This window comes from Cyprinus carpio, chromosome A22 (assembly GCF_018340385.1).
Source record: "Cyprinus carpio isolate SPL01 chromosome A22, ASM1834038v1, whole genome shotgun sequence".
Lineage (NCBI taxonomy): Eukaryota > Metazoa > Chordata > Actinopteri > Cypriniformes > Cyprinidae > Cyprinus > Cyprinus carpio.
The window spans coordinates 7,124,059-7,137,225 of record NC_056593.1 but is presented as its reverse complement, the minus strand read 5'-3'; the positions used below and the strand labels follow the sequence as shown (position 1 = coordinate 7,137,225).

General features: G+C 33.4%; 1 long non-coding RNA gene across 1 annotated transcript; it reads left to right on the top strand.

Annotated features, from left to right (window-relative positions):
- The first annotated feature begins 1,142 nt into the window (after positions 1-1,142).
- LOC109089513 lies at positions 1,143-3,638 on the top strand. The gene is made up of 4 exons (XR_006153149.1): positions 1,143-1,277; positions 1,762-1,843; positions 2,045-2,643; positions 3,055-3,638. It is a non-coding gene; the product is annotated as an uncharacterized LOC109089513 (long non-coding RNA).
- Positions 3,639-13,167: the final 9,529 nt, after the last annotated feature.

Genomic DNA, 13,167 nt, shown 5'->3' with positions numbered 1-13,167 from the left:
CAAGTTCAAAACCGCTATTGAGGAGTCTATGGGTGACGTCACGGACACTACGTCCATATTTTTTTTACAGTCTATGGATTCAACCGATTCATTCAAGCAGCTGATTCACTCAGGAAGTGTTGCTCAGAGACGCAAAACAATTCTGTGGACTTTGGAACCATTTTCGTTGGGGAAATACAGCGAAACAGATGATTTGGTGTCTAAAATGTAAGTCACTTCATATTAAGTTCTTGTTTATTAAACTGTACGCTGAATAAAATCATCACATTTTGTAATCATGCTAATATCTGGAGAAAAAACGGCACTCTTTGGGTAATATTGGTTAACATAGATATTAAATTATTAATTATATGAAATATATACAGGGGCATATTTGAATTCTGAGGCATTAAGACTAAATCACGTGCACAAGTCTAACCTACTAGACTACGTCACGTAGTGCACAGAATGGGTGTGTTTTTGTTTGTTTTTTGTAAAGTAAGATGCATACTCGATAATATCAGATCGTTAAATCAACAATTACGATATCATAGACTACATATAACGCACACCCTACAGCACTGGCCCGATCAGGCAAGTGACAGTTCCGTCTACTGTCCCGAGCGTCATTCACACTAGCCTCGGGCAATCGGGCAGTCCTTATTGTCGAGCCCTGGTAGGGCCCCTCAAGAGGTAAAGCCCAGGGGCCCCTTATAGTCTTAATGCGGCCCTGTGTGTGTGTGTGTATGTTAAGTTTTGGTGCTTTTTGTGTGTTTATGTGTGTTTTTGTGATAATTTGGGGAAGTTTTTTAGTATTGTTTGGGGAAGTCGTGGCCTAATGGTTAGAGAGTTTGTTTGAGTCTCGGGCCGGCAATACCACGACTGAGGTGCCCTTGAGCAAGGTACTGAACCCCCAACTAGACCCCCGGGCACTGCAGCATAAATGGCTGCGCACTGCTCCGGGTGTGTGTTCATGGTGTGTGTGTGTGTTCGTTCACCCCTGTGTGTGTGCACTTTGGATGGGTTAAATGCAGAGCACGAATTCTGAGTATGGGTCAACATACTTAGCTGAATGTCACTTTCACTTTTTTTCACTTCACTTAACCAAGATTAAAAAAAAAAAAAAGCTGACATGGCAATCACGAAGTGAAACCAATTTTTGTTTTAGTCATGAGGTCTGCCACTTTATAAAGCAACATTTCCTTTCATTCTTGATTCTGAAGATGCTATTGTATGTTTCCAGTGACTTATGAAACGGAGGAAATTAGACTGAACTCCAGTACTTCATTTTTTAAAAGGTAAAAGGCTATAATGCATGGTAAGAATGTAAACTATTACATATTAAAATGACAATGTGTTTCCTGCAAAGACATGTATATTTATTCTTATCTAATTTGGAAAGTGAACAGATTTTTTCTAGTATTAATAATTATAAATATTGTTTAATATTATATATATATATATATATATATATATATATATATATATATATATATATATATATATATATATATAATTTTTTCATTAATTGGAATTTATATTTGCAAATATGAACATTAATAGCTCTTGTGACTCACTACAAACAGGTAAATGGCCTAAAATATGCAATAAATTTGTATTTTTAAATGTAAGTTGAAAGTAATTAATCATTTAAAATTTATGTTTAATGCTTGTGGCTCTTTGAGTCATGAAGAACAAACATACACAGCTTTTATTACAAAAATTCATAAATAAAAAACAATGTAATGTTACTCTCTCTCTGTTATGCATGTTTTATTGTAGCCGTCATTGCATGTAGCATTTTTGTGAGCAGAAACTGAAACTCAACAACACATCACAGCAGACAGGAAGAGCATATACAAAAGTAAATCCTGGTCTCCTTTTTATATATTTCTATATTTTATACTGTATATTTATATTTTCATGCATCTAATTCAGAAATCTAAATTTTGAATGAATGTAATTTATAGGTACACACACACAAATACAAGCAGAAATGTATAGTTTGTACTCTTTAAATATTAAAAAACACAATGTGTAAACAAATTTTTTTTATTGACTGTAGGGGACCTGTCCAGCCTTGAGAATTTCCTGAGCATCTGATCTGCCAGATTACGAGCATTTCCTGAGACCATAAAACAGAGGAGCATTCAAAGCATCATCAAATTTACCTGTTGAGAACTGTGTAGACCTCAAAACATGCCTTTAACAATTGAAAAGTGTAAAAGAGAGCTGGACAAACTGGCTCTTGCCATCTCTGTTCCAATGATCATTTTATTATTTCCTTTGGAGGCTTTGATTGATAAAGATTTTATATGCCCATGCGATGCTAAACTGAATCCGATAATAACAAACCTCATCTTTGCTGGCCCTTTTATTTTAGTTTTTGCTTCAATGTGTATTATTTTACAGCAGATTAAATTTAAATCTTCTGTATTTCAACCTTTAAAAATGTTGTTTCTTTGCCTGATTCCACCTTTTGTGTGGATCGTTCTTGTGCTCCTTGATGGTGAATATGTTGCCTGTCGAGACACAGACTGGAATGGAGTGTATGTTTCAGATGATCAGCTACATTTGAGATGGTGTAAACCCACTGACTCATTTCCAGGAAGAAATGACACCGAGCTCCAGGCTCTGACGCTCAGCTTTATTGTCAAGTCACAGGTAAGTCATATAATTAAAGAATTCACACCGTCTTCAAAAATGTTATGTTAAAAAAAGGAAAGAAATTATACACAAAAACAGAAACAACTGAAGCCCCCCCATACTTGCATTTTATTCTGGTGTTTAGGAATAATTGTATCTATCTAAAATTGTACATGCTTAAAAAGGATGAATGTCATAACATCTATGTTTCTGTGTAAGAAAAAAAAACATAGAAAGACAAATGGATTAAAGGGAATATAAATATGATCAGTCTGCACATCATTTTACCTCCCTGTGATTATCCCTGTAAATGTAATGTAACTTTTGGATAAAAGTATCTTCTGAATGAAATGATATGATAATGCTATCATCAATTGTTTTTGTATCATCTTAATGTACTGATTTTGCCTTTTTTTTCTCCTCTTCCAGATGTATGGTTTTGGGATGCTCCTTTCATTAGGCATTTATTTAATTGTGCTTCATATTGGCTGCTGCCGCAGCTGCGACCACTGCAACTGCACCTGCAGTAATGACGAGCCAGAAAGTGAGTAACAGACTGAGAAGGAAGAATTTAAAGGTACTTTTGTTTGCTATAGACATGAACCAAGCACAGTTCAGATCTAATGATTGGGGAGGAAACTTTCCTCTGCAGCTCAAAGAAACCATTGCAAGAAATGCATTTCTTCTCTATAGCCTATGCGAGTGTAGAAGTTTGAGTTTTATGGTTTTGTGTTGTTGTTTTATTATGTGATCTTTCCCTTATTAAAATGTTTTATTAATGTCTTTTAATAAAATTAATGTTCACTTTGGTTCAACTCCTTGTTGTTTGAATAGTGCTTTAGAAATAAATGAACTGAACTGAACTGTTATAAAAATGAAACATGTCCACTGTTATTGAAAATAAATAACATAACATAAATAAATGATATGTTATAGATGTAAGGAACATGTGAATATGTCATGTGTAAAAAATACAAATAAAAATCATGTTGCAAATTAATCTGTGAAGACAAGTAAAGAGAGCATTATTTTATTTTATTTATTTATTTTGTATTTTTTTGGAATTTGAAATCTGCTTGTATGAAACAGAAATATTCTTTCTTTCTTTTTTAAATACTGAAGATATGGAGTCACTTTTTGAACATAAATAAGTGCCAATATGAAGTACCCCAGTATGTATTTTTGAACAACTTCTGGTGACCAATGAATGTGCTGTCATAAGATTTCTTGTTCACGTTTTACTTTTTTTTATTTTTTTTTATTATTATTATTTTGAAACTTTATTTCACTCACTGAACTGCAAATCAATTTCTAACCTTTATATAGTGTGTTTTTCTGGATTTTTTGATTGGTATTCTGTCTCTATCCATTAAAATAAACCTACCAAAAAAATAACAGACCCTTCATTTTTTTTTTTTTGTAAGAGGGCAAAGTTACAAAATCAGCACGGGATCAAATAAATATTTTCCCCACTGTACCTTTTTTGTGAGAGACAGGAAAAACCTTGCATTTCTTTGGGTTAAGTTTTATTTTGTGATTCTTAATCCATCACTACTGTTCGATGTCTACTGGAGAGTTTACTGAATAATTACAGAATTACAGAATAATAATTGGCTCTAGGTGGCACCTAAGATGGATGATTTTTAAAATTTTTATGTGACAGGAATCTTTTATAGAGCAGTCATCCAGGTGATGTTTTTAAAGTATTGTTTTATAGTGAAAAATTTATTTAAAAAAAAAAAAATATTGGAAGAAATTGAACCTTTCTGGGAGTATTCCATGGAATTTCTGAAGCCCTTGGCTTAAAAAGATCTTATATAAAGAAGGAGTTGCATGGGCACTAACTGTTGCTGGCAGAAGATTTATCTGCAATAGAACAGAATTGTTTGGATTGAGGAATGGGACAAACCTGAGTCTAGCCTGATCAACGTCAAGATAAAACTTAAAGGACCACCCAGTTAAGCTATGCTAATAATGAACCCCAGATCTCTCGTAAATAAGACTGATGAGCTTCAAGCTATCCAAAGATCCTTAATTGTGTGGTGTCATTATGATTATTTTACTGCTCCTGATCGTGTTTGAGCCACCTACAATCCCAAATCATAAATATCAAACATGTTTGATATTTGCCACTCTTGATTGGTTTGTCTCTGACATGATAAATATGATAGCCAATGAGAGTAAGTAAGCGTCACCTACTGGATGTTGTGTGCTTCTATAGCTGAAACTTTGCAGCCACAAACATGCCACAAAATTAGAGCACTGAGAAAGAACATCCCCTATTTTATTTTTATTTATTTTTTATTTTTATTTTTTTTTTGCATTTCCCAGTGTCATTTTACAATCCAGTCAGTGCAGTTATTTCAGGAGAGGTGATGGGAAGTGACTCTAGACCATTTCTGGATCAGTCTTATAATTTGGGACTTAGTTGAAGCTGGTAAAATACTTCTTTTAAAATGCTGGTTATTGTGACTTTTGTTCTGTTTCCAGGTTGTAAAGGTTCATGTGGCAAAGAAGCCTGGAGGCTTGGATTTGACATGATCTTGTTTTTGTAGTACAAACCATCATATGGGACAATTTTACAACTAATGAAATAAAACATAAGTTTGAATATTTATATATAAGTGTATGCTTTGTGACCTTTTCAAAGTGATTACGTATTACGTGAAGTTGTGGACGCGCATCACAGAGCAGTGCAAGGTGAGCATTTCTGTTTATAAAGCATATACATTTTTTTTTTTTTTTTTTTTTTTAAATGACCGATCATTTGGGTAAATTATCAGGAAATGTTTAATTTGAAAGTGAAATAATCCTTTAATAAAGATTTTAAAATCTATCCTGAGAGTTTTAAAATGAAATACAATTAATTAAAAGTAAAATATTAAAACCAAATTCACAAAGAGTATGATGAAAATCAACAGCAGTGATAATAAATTAGGTTAAATGTTATTGTTGTTAAAGGGATATTCCAACCAAAAATAAATAAAAATCTGTTATCATTTCCTCGCCCTCATGTTGTTCCAACCCTGTATGACTTTCTTTCTTCTGAAGAACATAAAAGAAGATCATATGAGAAATGTCTTAGTGGTTTTCAAGGGTAAACAAAATGGTTTAGTTAGCAACATTCTTCAAAATATCTTTTTTTATGTTCTTCAGAAGAAAGAAAATCATGGGTTGGAACAACATGAGGGTGAATAAATATCAGCAGTTTACAATGTGAATTTGTATGTGACCAAAAAAAATTCAATATTAATTTAGTTAACTGCATTTGGAGTGCATTCAATAGTAGTTCATCCATTTATTTATTTATTTATTTATAACATTAATTTTAGCTGGAAACTGCAGAAAACTTTTTTTTTTCAGAGTTGCTGAGAAACCACTTCTTCTTTTTTTCGGTCAAAATGTATGGAACAGCTGTCTTTAAATAGTAATGCAGAAGCAGAAATTAACCACACACAACACACATAGACAAAAAGGGCGAACACAAGAGTAAGTCTTAAAGGAGTAACTTTCTAACTGAATTAATTGAATGTTTGTCTTCGGTGTTAAAACCCATGCATTTCTGAAACAACAATCTTTTTTTTAATAATTTTTCGGTAACACTTTACAATAAGGTTGTATTACTTAACATTAGTTAATGCATTAGTTAACATGAACTAACCATGAACAACACCTCTGTTCAGCATTAGTTAATCTTTGTTAACGTTAACTCACACATATATTAATGGACCTATTGACGTAAACATCACAATTAGTTAACATTAGTTAAAGCATTAGTTAGCATGAACTAACCATGAACAACACCTATGTTCAGCATTAGTTAATCTTTGTTAGCGTTAACTCACACATATATTAATGCATCTATTCACGTTAACAGTGCAATTAGTTAACATTAGTTGATGCATGTGTTAACACAAACTAATGCCTGTAAACAGCCTTAATGTTTTAAGGTTAACTTACTGTACATATTTACATTAGTTTACGTAGCAGTTGACACACTAAGGTGGTGAATGTTTCTGGCTGGTAATCCGTCTAACTCACCATCTTACCCGTTAGTTAATGCCTTAGTTAACATTAACTAACAATGAAACTACACATCTGTTCAGCATTAATTAATCTTTGTTCCTGTTAACTTTTATTCATATAACTAATGTATTAGTTAATAAATTAGTTAATATTACTAACAATGAAACAACTCCACTCTTAAGGACTTACTTAATGTTTTGTTAATGTTAACTTACACATTTACGATAATGCATCTCTTCACACATTAACAGACGAACTAGTTTAATGATGTGGTTAATGCATTAGTTAAAATGAAACTAAAAATTAAACACACACACGTTTCAGCATTATTTATCTTTGCTCATGTTAACTTATTCATATGCTTCTCTGTTTCAAATTAACAACTTAATTAGTTAACGCTGGTTAATGCATTAGTAACCATGAACTAACAATGAACTATACCTGTAGACAGCTTTGTTTAATAAGCTTTATTTAATTATACTACATACAGTATAAACACACGTTTATTTAGCAGCTAATACACACAATGGATAAACAATACTAACTCCCCATTTGGACACTGATTTGGGCTATTGGTAAACTTGGAAACTATCCGAAACATCAATCCGTGATAATGCCTTCTCATGTTTGAAGACTGTTTATTAACAGACTTACCATTAATAAGCATTTACTAAGGGGATTTGTGAACCTTATTGTAAAAGTGTTGCACTAGTCAATACATTAACTACCGTTAACCATATGAGACTATATGTGTAGACTGTTTATTAACATGACTTAACATTACCATTACCTAACTATTAACTAACTTTTCCGTCATTATTGATTGTACTGGACCTTAAATGAGTGAAAGCCATTCATGCATCTCTTACATGTTCGAAACTTCATTACATATTATATTATACAAAACCAGTGGTATACATTGTTGTATACATTTTATATTACTATAATCAATGCCTTAAATAAATAAAGAAACAAAAACTTAGAGAAGAAGAATGTTGGTTTTGTCTACAACGTTAACTGGAAGTGAGCAACTATGGTCAGGATGATGGCACAAAACAGCTGTTAATCACCTTTGCGTTTTAAAGCTGCTATTTACGATGAATGTCACTGAAAAGTCTTCCAAGAGGACCATTTCTATCCCGCTTTCCAAGTCAGTTAATCCACTCCATCAGACAATGTTTTTGTAGATCCAGTCTGTCCTGTTCGCGCGGGCGATTTAACCGCCAAACCCTGAGAAGAGAACAATTAATGTGCGCGCGCTCAGTAGATCGTCACGTGGAACGAAGCGATTTCCAAAGGAAAACGGAAGCATTACACCGTCTCCACGACTTCATCCAGACCTTTTCCCCCCGCGAACTTTCGGTAAAAAGATATCCAGATATTATTAATCGCAATTTCTTCGTGCAACAGTTTCGATCCGCCACTTTGTGAATTACCTCTAAAGTCACATAGTCCCAACCACAAAAACATCAGACATTCCGCGGCGTACTGCTTTCCGCATTTACAGTTGTGAATTTCGCTGCTTTGTTTTGATGTGAAGGACCTCTTTGTAATGGTATGTGGTGTGCTGTCATGTCACCTACTAGACTGTAAAAAATTAAAATACACACTTATGAGGAACAAAACTTTGAATCTATTTTTTTTGTTTTTTTGTTTTTTTAGTTAGTGGTTAGGCCTTAGGACTCGTGGTTAATAAACAGTGCAGACAAAATATTTAGTTAAACATCTATGTTTAATGTTGGGACTCGTGTAAAACTTACAATAAGTTTCACAAACACATTAATTCCCTTATTAAATACCACCCCTTGATAGTAGTAAAGTTCATGTCTTAATAAACAGGTCTACAACACACGAGAAGCATTCTCAGTTGATGTTTCCGATAGTTTCCAAGTTTACCAATAGGCCCAAACTCAGTGTTGTCCAAATGGGCGAGTTAGTATTGTTTATCATGGTGTGTGTTAGACTGCTAAATAACTGTTGTGTACCCAATGGTTTATTATTAAGTTAAAGCTATCGAACAATATAGAACTCGTCATTGTTTAGTCTCATGTTAACTAATACATGAACTGAATGCAGCAGAGTATTACGAATAATGTAAAAATCAGTGCCACAAGAGACTTAAGTAATGCTGAATAGATGCGTTGTTAATTGTTTGTTTCATCTTAACTAATGCCATTAACCACAGTCTCATTAACTTAGTTAATCGACTTAATCGTGCAAGAGATGCATTAGTAAATGTGTAAATTAACATTAAAAAAACATTAAGTACACTGTAAAAAATAAGTGTAATTTTAACTGTACAATTTTGTAAAAACGCTACGAAAAAAAAGTGTTAATAGGTTAACAGTAAGTTCCTGTACTACTATTACAGGAAAAAAAAAAAACTGTAACAAGATTCTAACCAGACATTCATGTAATTTTAAAAAAAGGTAAAAAGAACAAGATCAATGTATAAATCTACTAGTCCAAAACTGTTAAACTGAGTATTCCAGAGATCCTAGCCCCCGATGTGATCGCTCCCACATGTTGGAAAGTATTTTGTTTAAATAATCCAGTTTTTTAATAGCTTTTTTGTTCATCAGTTATGGTAGCATTTGGGGCTTCATGTTACATCTTCTGTTGTTTAATGTAAGTTTATTGAACTTTTGTTAAGATAGGTTGTCCCTTCTCGTCGTTTGTGTACCAGTGATGGTTCTGGATTTGTAGTTTGCGTTTGGACAGATATGGACTCTGCTTGACACCGTCTATATATTAATATAAATTACTTGTGATGAGCTTTGATTCTTTCATGTGGCTTTCTCTTTTACCCCCTGCATTATTATTGGTGGTGGCACAGTATGTTAAAGGTACAAAACAGATTTTAATAGCAGTGGGCTTGTTGAATTTACTGGTCTAAATTTAACTTTTCATGTTTGGTCATATGAACTAACGTTTTAATACTGTAAAAATGGACGTTTTTGCCGTAATTGTGTTTACAGTTTTTCTGTATTTTTTACAAAAAGTATTCTGGCATCACCACAGCTGCCAAAATTATTTTGTACACAATATACAGATGTTTTTCTTTTACCCGTGTAATCCTGAAGAGAGTGGAGTGTTCATTGTTAGGTTATGTTAAACTAATGATTAACTAATACATTAGTATATATGAATAAGTTAACATTGAACAAAGGATTAATTAATGTTAACAATTGTTTGTTCATTGTTAATGTTAACATAATGCATTAACTAACGTGAAACTAACTTACAGCAGCCTATTGTAAAGTGTACCAATTTTTCTATTAAGTCTTTTGTTTAATCCGGATTTGAGGAGTTCATGCAAACAGAAGTTCTCTCACGCCTGTGCAGACATGATCTGAATATACAACCGAAAGCATCTTCATTGGACCAGCTTTTTTCATTTTCGACTTATGTTCCTCTTTTTAAGGCCTTTTATAGAGGAAATGCACGTCATTTTTGTGCAGGAGCAAATATTGATGAAATCAGCAGGAGCTGTACTAAAGCTTTCACTGCAGGTCTGATTTCACCTGTAATGTCGGTTCCTATCTTGTCTCATCTACTTGTCTCATATTACTTTATCGCATTCAAATAATATTACTTGGATATTATTATGGATCAATATATGTTAACGAGGGCCTTGCCTCCCTCCCAGCTCCGCAATCCTCCCTACTGAAAACCGCTCAATTCTGGAAAGTGAAAGTGAAAAAAAAGCAGAATCCTACCCGCATTCGCAATAACATGCCATAGCCGACATGCACCGTGACATGTTGTCATTATATGCTGAGTACTTAACACAACAGCACGAACGTGAAAGAACAACTGATGCGGATGTAATCCACAATTTGTAATTTTGAGCTTTTTTTCTATACAGTGGTGCTAACGTATCTTGTAAACTGGCTTTAAAAATAAAAGACCATACTGTAACCCATACACTAGAATAGTAGATACTTTTTGTGTAATATTTTTGCATTGCATGATAAGTGTGAATACTTTTGTGTGTGTCTGTGTGTGTGTGTGATAAATTAAACAAGATTATTAGAATCATTAGGGGAAGTCGTGGCCTAATGGTTGTTAGAGCGTTTAGACTCCTATCCTAAGGTTGTGGGTTTGATCTCGTTATCTTTTTCTTGGCGGCAATACCTGCGACTGAGGTGCTACTTGAAGCACAGGTGCGAAACGCAACGTAGACCCCGAGGCACTACAGCATAAATGGGCTGCGCACTGCTCGGGTGTGTGTTCATGGTCGTGTGGTGGTGTGTGTGTGTTAGTTCACCGCTGTGTGTGTGCACTTTGTCAGAGCGCCAAATTTTTGAGTATGGGTCACCATACTTAGCGAGGATCCCTTTCACTTTTTTCAATTAACCAAGATCACAAACAAACAAAAAAAAAAAAGCTGACATTGCATCACGTAAAGTGAAAAACCAATTTGTTAAGTCATGAGGTCTGCACTTTATAAAAGAAACATTTCCTTTCATCATGATCTGAAGAGCTATTGTATGTTCCCGGACTTATGAAACAGAGGAATTGGACTGAACTCCAGTAACTTCATTTAAAAGGTAAAGGCTATAATGCATGGTAAGAATGTAAAATATTACATATTAAATGACAAGTGTTTCCTGCAACGGAATGTATATTTATTCTAATCTAATTTGGAAAGTGAACAGATTATTGTTGTATTTTTGTAGTATTTATAATTGTTAGTATTGTTTAATATTTTTAAAAGTTTTCCATTTTAATTACTACAAATTATATATATATATATATATTAATATATACATATATATAGGTGCTGTGTGTGTGTGTGTGTGTGTGTATATATTATATATATAATGATATCGATATATATATAATATATATATATATATACTAAATATATATTAATTTTGTCATTAATTGGAAATTTATATTTGCAAATATGAACATTAATAGCCTTGTGACTCACTTACAAACGGGTTTAAAGGGCCTACAATATGCAATAATTTGTAATAATCCAGTAAAAACATCATTACCCATTTAAAAGCTGTTACCATTTGGGGGCTCTTTGAGTCATAAAGAACAAAACACAGTTTTTTACAAAAATCATAAATAAAAAAAAAGTAATGTTACTTCTCTTGTTATGCAGGGTTTTTTTGTAGCCGTCATGCAGGTAGCATTTGTGAAGCAGGAAACTGAAACCAACAAAACACAGCAGACAGGAAGAGCATATACAACAGTAAATCCTGGTTCCTTTTATATTTCTATTTTTTAAACTGTATTTTAATTTTTAAATGCATTAATCAGAAATTAATTTTAAATGAATTAATTATAGGTACACACCCCCAAAATACAAGCAGAAATGTATGTTTGAAATGTTAAAATTAAAAAAACACAATGTGTAACATTTTTTTTTGATGGGGGGGAGCCCACCCTTGAAATTTTTCCTGGCATCTGATCTGAAAGATTACGAGATTCCGAGACCAAAAAAACAGAGGAAAAAAAAGCATCATCAAATACCTTTGGGAAAACGTGTAGACCCCCAAAACATGCCTTTAATAACGGGAAATGTGTAAAAGAGAGCTGGACAAACTGGCTCTTGCCATCTCTGTTCCAATGATCATTTTATTATTTCCTTTGGAGGCTTTGATTGATACAGATTTTTATATGCAATGCGATGCTAAACGACCCGATAATAACAACTCATCTTCGCTGGCCCTTTTTTTTATTTTTTCTTCATGTGTATATTTTACAGCGATTAAATTTAAATCTTCTGTATTTCAACCTTTAAAAAATTGTTTTTGCTGATTCCACCTTTGTGGGACGTCTTGGCCCCTTGGATGGTAAATTTATTTTGCCTGTCGAGACACAGAGGGAAGGGGGTTTATTTTTCGGGATGTCAGCAAACATTTGAGATGGTGAAAAACCCACTGACCATTTCAGGAAGAAATGACACCGAGCCCCGGCTTGACGCAGCTTTTTTGCCAACACAGGTAAGTCATATAATTAAAAAAAATTACACGGTCTTAAAAAAATTTTTATGTTAAAAAGGAAAAAGAATATCCAAAAAACAGAAAAACTGAAGCCCCCCCCCACCCCCACCTACTGCATTTATTCTGGTGTTTAGGAATAATTGTCTTATCTAAAATTGACCTGCTTAAAAAAAGGATGAATGTCATAACATCTTTGTTTATGTGTAAGGAAAGAAAAAAACCATTAAAAAAGAAACAACGGGATTAAAGGGAATATAAATATGATCAGTCGACATCATTTTACCTCCCTGTGAGTATCCCTGTAAATAATGTAACTTTGATAAAAGCATCTTTTGAATGATCTGAATTGATAATGCTATCATCAATTGTTTTTGTATCATCTTTAATGTACTGATTTTGCCTTTTTTTTCCTCCTTCTTCAGATGTATGGTTTGGGAGGGTCCTTCATTAGGAATTTATTTGTAATGTGTGCTTCATATTTCCTTACTGCTCTGCTGTTTTTTTTTTTTAGTAAGGATGAGTCAGAAAGTGAGGAACAGACTGAGAAGGAAGA